The following is a 6589-nucleotide window of genomic DNA, read 5'->3' as shown; positions in this document are numbered from 1 at the left end:
GAGAACCGAGCTACAAGTGTCCGCGCTGCTGCACCGAAACTGAGCTCAAAACTCTACATTTTACCCCTCTACCACCTTGGATTAAACCTGACATCTTTTATTTTTGTGAATCTAAAGGGATCCACAGTCAGCTTGGAGAAAAAGTAAGTCCTTTAACGTTTATAATCTGAACAGAAGTGGCTTTGTTATCAACAGGTGCTGCAGGAAGGAGCTAACGAGCTAGTTAGCCGCTAGTACTAGCCCGATAACGCCTCGCTAAAGTGACAAACGGTTTCGGAATAACTATTTTATTACAGATCCTATTATTTTCCCTTTAAATTAATATTGCTGACATATAAATATGTTCGCGTCATTTACAAAAGTGCTGAGTTGCATTTTTTTGTGCTGACCTGACCTGCATTTATAGTGAAACTAACGAAACAAACATCTTAACTTCCCTCAATGTCAGCCCGCGCTGTCAAAACTGGAATAAATAACGATTTTATGATAATTTATGATTATGTAGTTGTTAAAAAAATAATTGGACCGTTTTCACTGAGCGTTATTTTAACTGTATGTTGTAAGAAAACCGCGTCTGTTGGTTAAACGGTTAAATAAACAACCCAAATCTTGTGTAAATAAACAGATAAACCCATTTATTTTAGGACTTAAGTAATGGATAGGACTTAAATACACTACAAACGGCGTTCCTAGCTTTCATTAACAAATTTGACTAGTAGCCATCAGACAAATATTTGAAATTTCCAAAATATGTAAACAATGCAAGCTGATAACTATGTCAGAATGTAATACTATACAGTCATTTTATCTAGATTGAATAAATGCCAGGTCTAACAGGTTATTGTAATTTAGTACCGAATGAAGAAAAAAAAACTCTTGTAGACACATTCTTTTTAACATTTCATTCGTATTATTGACTTAGAATTACCTCATACTTCAGGCATTTCAAACTAGAGAACTCAAACTCACTAACTTGTTTTACCAGCTGTCTTTGAATAAAAACTAAACAAATCGCCACAAACTTAAAGTAACCTTGTATCTGCTACTATCAACCCAATGGTATGTATGCATGGTGTTCCTGATAAGATTGCCCTATATGGCCCCAGTCTTTTTTAGCCTTTTTCTTTGAGACATCACCGTAAACGCTCTTGCCTCAATAGTAGACAGTCGACTGGCATTTTACTCATCTGATTTATAGCTACTCTTGTTTTTTGGATTGACAACAAATACTTGGCAAAAATATAGTAATAAAAGTGATGTGACATGGCTGGCAGTGTGTATGGGAAAATCTATCAAAACAAGTCAGAGCAGATGCTGAAATAAGCAGGAGTTATCAGTCCTAGATTAGAGTTTTGTTTGTTCCACAGAAAGAAAGAATACTTGGCTGGTTGCTATGTAAAATGAGTGTGTTATGTAGTATTGTAGGTGCTTTCAGTACTGAAATGTGGTTTATTATGTGGTTTATAATGTCACAGTTGAGCTATTGTTCCTAGTAGTGTTGTCATGGTACAAAAATGTCAAACTCTAAATCAAAACTAAGGAATAGGCTTGATGGTTGAAAACACAGTAAAAACTCTCTTTATTTGGACAACAGAATGTGATTTTCAACATTAAATCTACTTTCTTTTCTATTCCCATGTGGCGTTACATCTGTGTAATCCCTCAATGGTCCAGGTAGGTTCTGTAATGGTCCGTGGGCGTATAATAGGGCGTATAATGTGATACAGCTCAAGATCATTCTAAAGCTTCAGGAAAGGTTCATTTCCGTCCTGTCAATGTGACTTTTTTTTTGTATCGATACCTGCTCAAAAATGAGTAGTTTCTGTAGTAGCTTTAGTATCAATTAGTATCTTATTCGATACTTGTTTTGACAACCCTAGTCAGTGGCATAGAGTAGTTTCAATATCATGGTTTAAACTTCATTATCATTATACTTCAGATATGTTGTCATAACCTAGTTGTTTGTCTGATTGAAAGACTTCACACTTTCAATTTTTTTTGTTTTTATTTTTTATCATTTTACATTTTTATTGTTATTTTTTTTTATTGAAATAGCCCAACATAAAGTAGAATACTCAAAAGCAAAGATTTAAACCCAAAACTCAGAACAGTTGAAGACAAATATGAACTTGGTCACTTTCTGTACTGAATGTGTCTTTTTGGAGGAATGTTGGATGGAAATGTAACACAAGCTGCAGTTTCAGAGGGAGGAGAGAGAGAGCCTCTTTTCGAAGCCGGTGGTCCGAGTCTGATATCAAACTATACCACCTCAGATTGTGCAGTGTGTGTTGCATCCACCACTGATTAGAGCTGTATTCGAATAAACACACATTTTATGCCTCATTAATCTACTAAAAAGGGGGTGTGGCACTGGTAAAAGCTCTCGAAGGTATCAAAACTTAGACTTAAAGGTATGTAACTTTTCTGGTGGAGGGTCCATCAAATGCTTTTCTCCATGGAGATGTTATTGCTTTGTCTGGAATGGTTCATAGTATAGCATTAAACCTTTCTGTCTTCATAGAGACCAAAGCACTCCAAATTACAGGTTAGATCTGTGGAGAGAGAGGCAACCCCCCTCACAGTCAGATTGCCGGTTTTTCTAGATATTTTTGAGTTATAAAACCACCTGTAATAGAATACATGTTAAGTAGAGCTGTTTAATGGCATACTGTGGAACATTCCAGGCAGAGCTGTGAAACAAGCAGGTGACGGGCCCTCCACCAGAAAAGTTACACAATGCACCTTTAATACTTACTCGAACACAGTAGCTCACACATCACAAAAGAGAAAAAAATTATACATTCTAAATAATTATAAAAAATAACAAGAGACTGGGGTCAAATAAGGCGTAGTTATATAAATGTATGTAGTTTATTTGCCATTTGTAGTTAAAAAATGCATTGGATGTGCAAAAAGTAGAGACAATACAGAAAAGTACCAGATGAAAAGGCAGATTCAACTGTCCAGTCACTCCCAAAACTCCAGTGAACTCACTCCCTGTTTCTCTTTTACAATGTGGCCCATAGAAATCCTTATAATCCTAATAAAAGAATAAGTCAACTAATAAAATCTTTGCTTGGCTAAGACGTCACCAACCGATTAATCGACCTGAACTATTAAAAGTGGACAGCCCTGATAAACATTTGTTCATCTGTTAATTGTTCCAGTACTGCAATTTTAATGAGTCAAGTTCTAATTGTGTTAGTAATGTATGTTATCTGGTTTTTTACTGTTTTATAAAAGTTGCAGGGATGGTACAAGATCTCATGCCCCAAGATCTTGTGAGACAAGATTGTTTGCACGTGAGAAAAATTATCTGGTGTGATTTTTTATTTTTTTTTCCAAGTGTTTACATTTGGATTGGACAAAAAAGCATTAAATATTAATGAGTTACATCTTTCACAGTTCCAAAACAAGTACTAGAACAGAAACAAAACTATGAAATTAAAGAAATACAAAATTGTGAGGCCAAAATTATAAACTGAAATGTATATATCAGGAATTATGTTAAAATCTTGTCTTGTCTCATTCTTGTGGATTATGTCTTGTCTCGTCTTGTGGAAATTATGAAATTGCAATTATAGTTTGTTTCCCTCAGACGGTATTTCATATTTTCCTGTTGTGTCATTGGGCAAGACACCTCGTTGTACTCTGATTGTGTTTATGTGACGGAAAAGCAACACTAAAAATAAATACTGGCGAAATTTTGCTCAGACTTTGGAGGAAAAACATTTGACCTTTTTTGTTCTGAATGGCACAGAGTAGAAAGTCTGTATTGTTCATGTTCAGGAAATGAATATTGAATTACATTTTTTATTTGTTTTAAAGGTGCACCGTGTAACTTTTTGGCTGGGGGTCTGTCATCTGTTGGTTCTATGGATATGTAACTGCTCTGTCAGGAATGTTCCACAGTATGACAACAGCCCTACCTTACATTTATTTAATTACAGGTGGTTTTATAGCTCAAAAATACCTAGAAAAACAGACATTCTGACTGAGCGGGATCACCTCTCCACAGATCTGACCTGTAACTTGGCCTGGTTTAGTTTCCATGTTGATAGAACCCTCCACCAGAAAAGTTGCACACCTTTAAGTCTAAGTTTTAATAATTGTGAGAGCTTTTACCAGTGCCACACCCCCTTATTTAATAGATTAATGACGCATAGGACTAGTGTTTATTTGAACACCGCTCTAATCAGTGGTGAATTCTTTTACTTGTGTAGAATTTTTGCTTGGAGACATTTCTAAATGTATTTTTTTTGTCTCTTTTAAAGCCTTGCGCTCTCGGTTCTCCTGGGACAGCAGTCATTGTGTCTGAGCTGCAGCTGACCACACGCGCCGTAAACAGGAAGCTCTTTCACTGATCCGACCTTTAGCTTTGGGCAGGAGCAGGTATGAGGTCATGTCTCTATGGTGACGGGGTCATCAGTGACTTCTGCCGTCTGATGAATGCACTCAGAAGAGAGAGGGAGAGGGAGAGATTAAAGAGGAAGGGGAGAAATGGAGATAAAGGGGGTGTAAAGAGGGGATGAAGAGACAGGGAGAGAGAGGGAGAGAGGTAGGGAGATGGCAGGGGAAGAAGAGTGTGAGGGAGAAAGACCAGGATGAAGGAGAGTACAGAGTAGGGAGAGAGAGATGGTTGGGAGGGCACGAAAAGAGAGACTGGGTTGGAGGAGAGTAAAGAAGCGAATGCGAGGTAGAGGGGCGGGTCAGAGAGAAGGGACAGGGTGATCGACAGATAGAAAAACGATACAGGAGGAGTGGAGGAGGAGAGAAAGTAAGAGAGGAAGAGAGTGACAGGGTACAGGGTGACAAAGAGAAGAAGAGTAGAGAGTAGAGCGAGAGAGGAAGAAAGGAGAAGTGTAAGGGAGAGAGAAAGAGTAACGGGTGGGGGAATGAAAGACGCAGAAAGAGAGAGGTAGAGGAAATATGGAAAAGAGGGACTTTTGAGAGAGAGTAATGATTGTTGACCGTTAGAGAAAGGGTGAGAGAGTGACCACATAATACAAGAGGCACGCTGGAGAGGAGAAAGAGGGGGAAAGGGAGGGAGAGGATGCGTAAGAGAGAGGGAATGAAGAAGAGAAAGTAAGGAGAGAGGAGAGTGACGGACGTTGAGAGAGGGAGAGTGGCGTTTTGGGCAGGGGCCAGACAAATACAGGCTTTCACTGTTCTCTGTGTCTTTCTCTCTCAGTCTCTCTGGGTCTGAGGCTTAATTCACTTTAATTTAAAACGAGCGACTGACAGGGAGAGAGGTGATGATATGAAGACGCTGAATGATGACACTGTGGCATAGTCCAAGTACAGTGACGTTTAGAATCAAATCGAAATCGCAATTTGAATGGTCACAATTTGCAAATCACAAAAAATATAAATAAACTCATCACTGTGAATAAATAGGATATGCAAAATGTAAAAGGTAAGTGAGGAACTATGGGCTGTTGTAAATGTAGCTACTTCTGTTTTTCAGGCGCCTCTGAAGCCGATTTTGAGGTTTTGCTGTGAGGGAAAAGCAGGCGCTGGATATAAAATGGTGAATCAGGTTGAGTTATTGCACCCAGGTGTTGGTGGACAGCTACTTGTGATGAATGAGGATTTCAAAGCCTAAAATAGTAGAAAACAGACACAGAGGGGCTTTCCTTTCAAAAGATTGGTATTTGAGCAGCATGTGGTTTATATATGCAGCGAGGAAGAGAAAATCTGTAATTTTCCTTCTCATTAGTTAAAGGTGCATTTTGTAACTTTCCTGTCAAATGCTTTTCTCCATAGAGACATTATTGCTTTGTATGGAATGTTTCACAGTATGGTATTAGTCCTTTCTATCCTCATGGAGACCAAACCAGGCCAAGTTACAGGTCAGATCTGTGGAGAGATGACCCCGCTCTCAGTCCCAATGCCTGTTTTTCTAGTTGTTGTTTTTTTTGAGCTATAAAACCAACTATAATTGAATAAATGTAAGGTAGAGCTGTTTAATGTCATACTGTGGAACATTCCAGGCACAGCAATGACATATTCATAGAAACAATTAGGTGACAAACCCCCAACCAAAAAGTTACATAGTGCACCTTTAAATATGACCAACAAATATAAAGTTACAGAGCCACAGAGATAAAATGGCTAAAACTGAAGCTGATTTGTTTACATTTGTTTACAGTGTTTGCCTGGAAGGTCCAGACTGATCTCTGTCGCGATGCAACCAAACACGATTGTCCAATGAGATTTGTTTATTTCAGCAGCTCGTGAATCGAAGTAGATCATTGGTCACCTGTCATTTAGAACAAAATTACATTTCCCTCACCTCAGATTAACAGTTTAGTGCTTCGCTCACTGATTCTGAAGAAATCTGCAATGTTTTTCAGTCCCCTGTGATTTTTTTTTCTCCCTTTCTTCATCTTTGTAAAGTATTGGAACAGAGTGCATTCTGGATCCCATGCAAGTTTCTAGTGAAGGTGTATGGAATTTAAAAACACAGTGGAGTACTTATTATGTATTACGACATGACATCACAAGGTGCAACAGAGTGTTTTCTGTTTAAGAGAACTACTCAGCCTAAATATGCAGAATTTGTATGTTTAACGTGTGAATGAAACAA

General features: G+C 38.1%; 1 protein-coding gene across 2 annotated transcripts in view; it reads left to right on the top strand.

Annotated features, from left to right (window-relative positions):
- Positions 1 to 6589, top strand: part of pals1a (protein associated with LIN7 1, MAGUK p55 family member a) — a 35100-nt gene continuing 28511 nt past the window's right edge. The window contains exons 1-2 of one of the 2 annotated variants that reach the window (XM_055157611.1): positions 1 to 143; positions 4275 to 4392. The gene's annotated coding sequence lies outside the window, so the exon portion shown is untranslated. The remainder of the gene's footprint in view (positions 144 to 4274; positions 4393 to 6589) is intronic. The other variant, XM_020928878.2, reaches the window with a different exon arrangement.

Source organism: Boleophthalmus pectinirostris, unplaced genomic scaffold (assembly GCF_026225935.1).
Source record: "Boleophthalmus pectinirostris isolate CB_2022bp ecotype Guang Dong unplaced genomic scaffold, ASM2622593v1 HiC_scaffold_10, whole genome shotgun sequence".
In the NCBI taxonomy this organism is placed as follows: Eukaryota; Metazoa; Chordata; class Actinopteri; order Gobiiformes; family Gobiidae; genus Boleophthalmus; species Boleophthalmus pectinirostris.
Note: the sequence above shows the minus strand (reverse complement) of the source record. Positions and strands in the feature narration are given on the sequence as shown.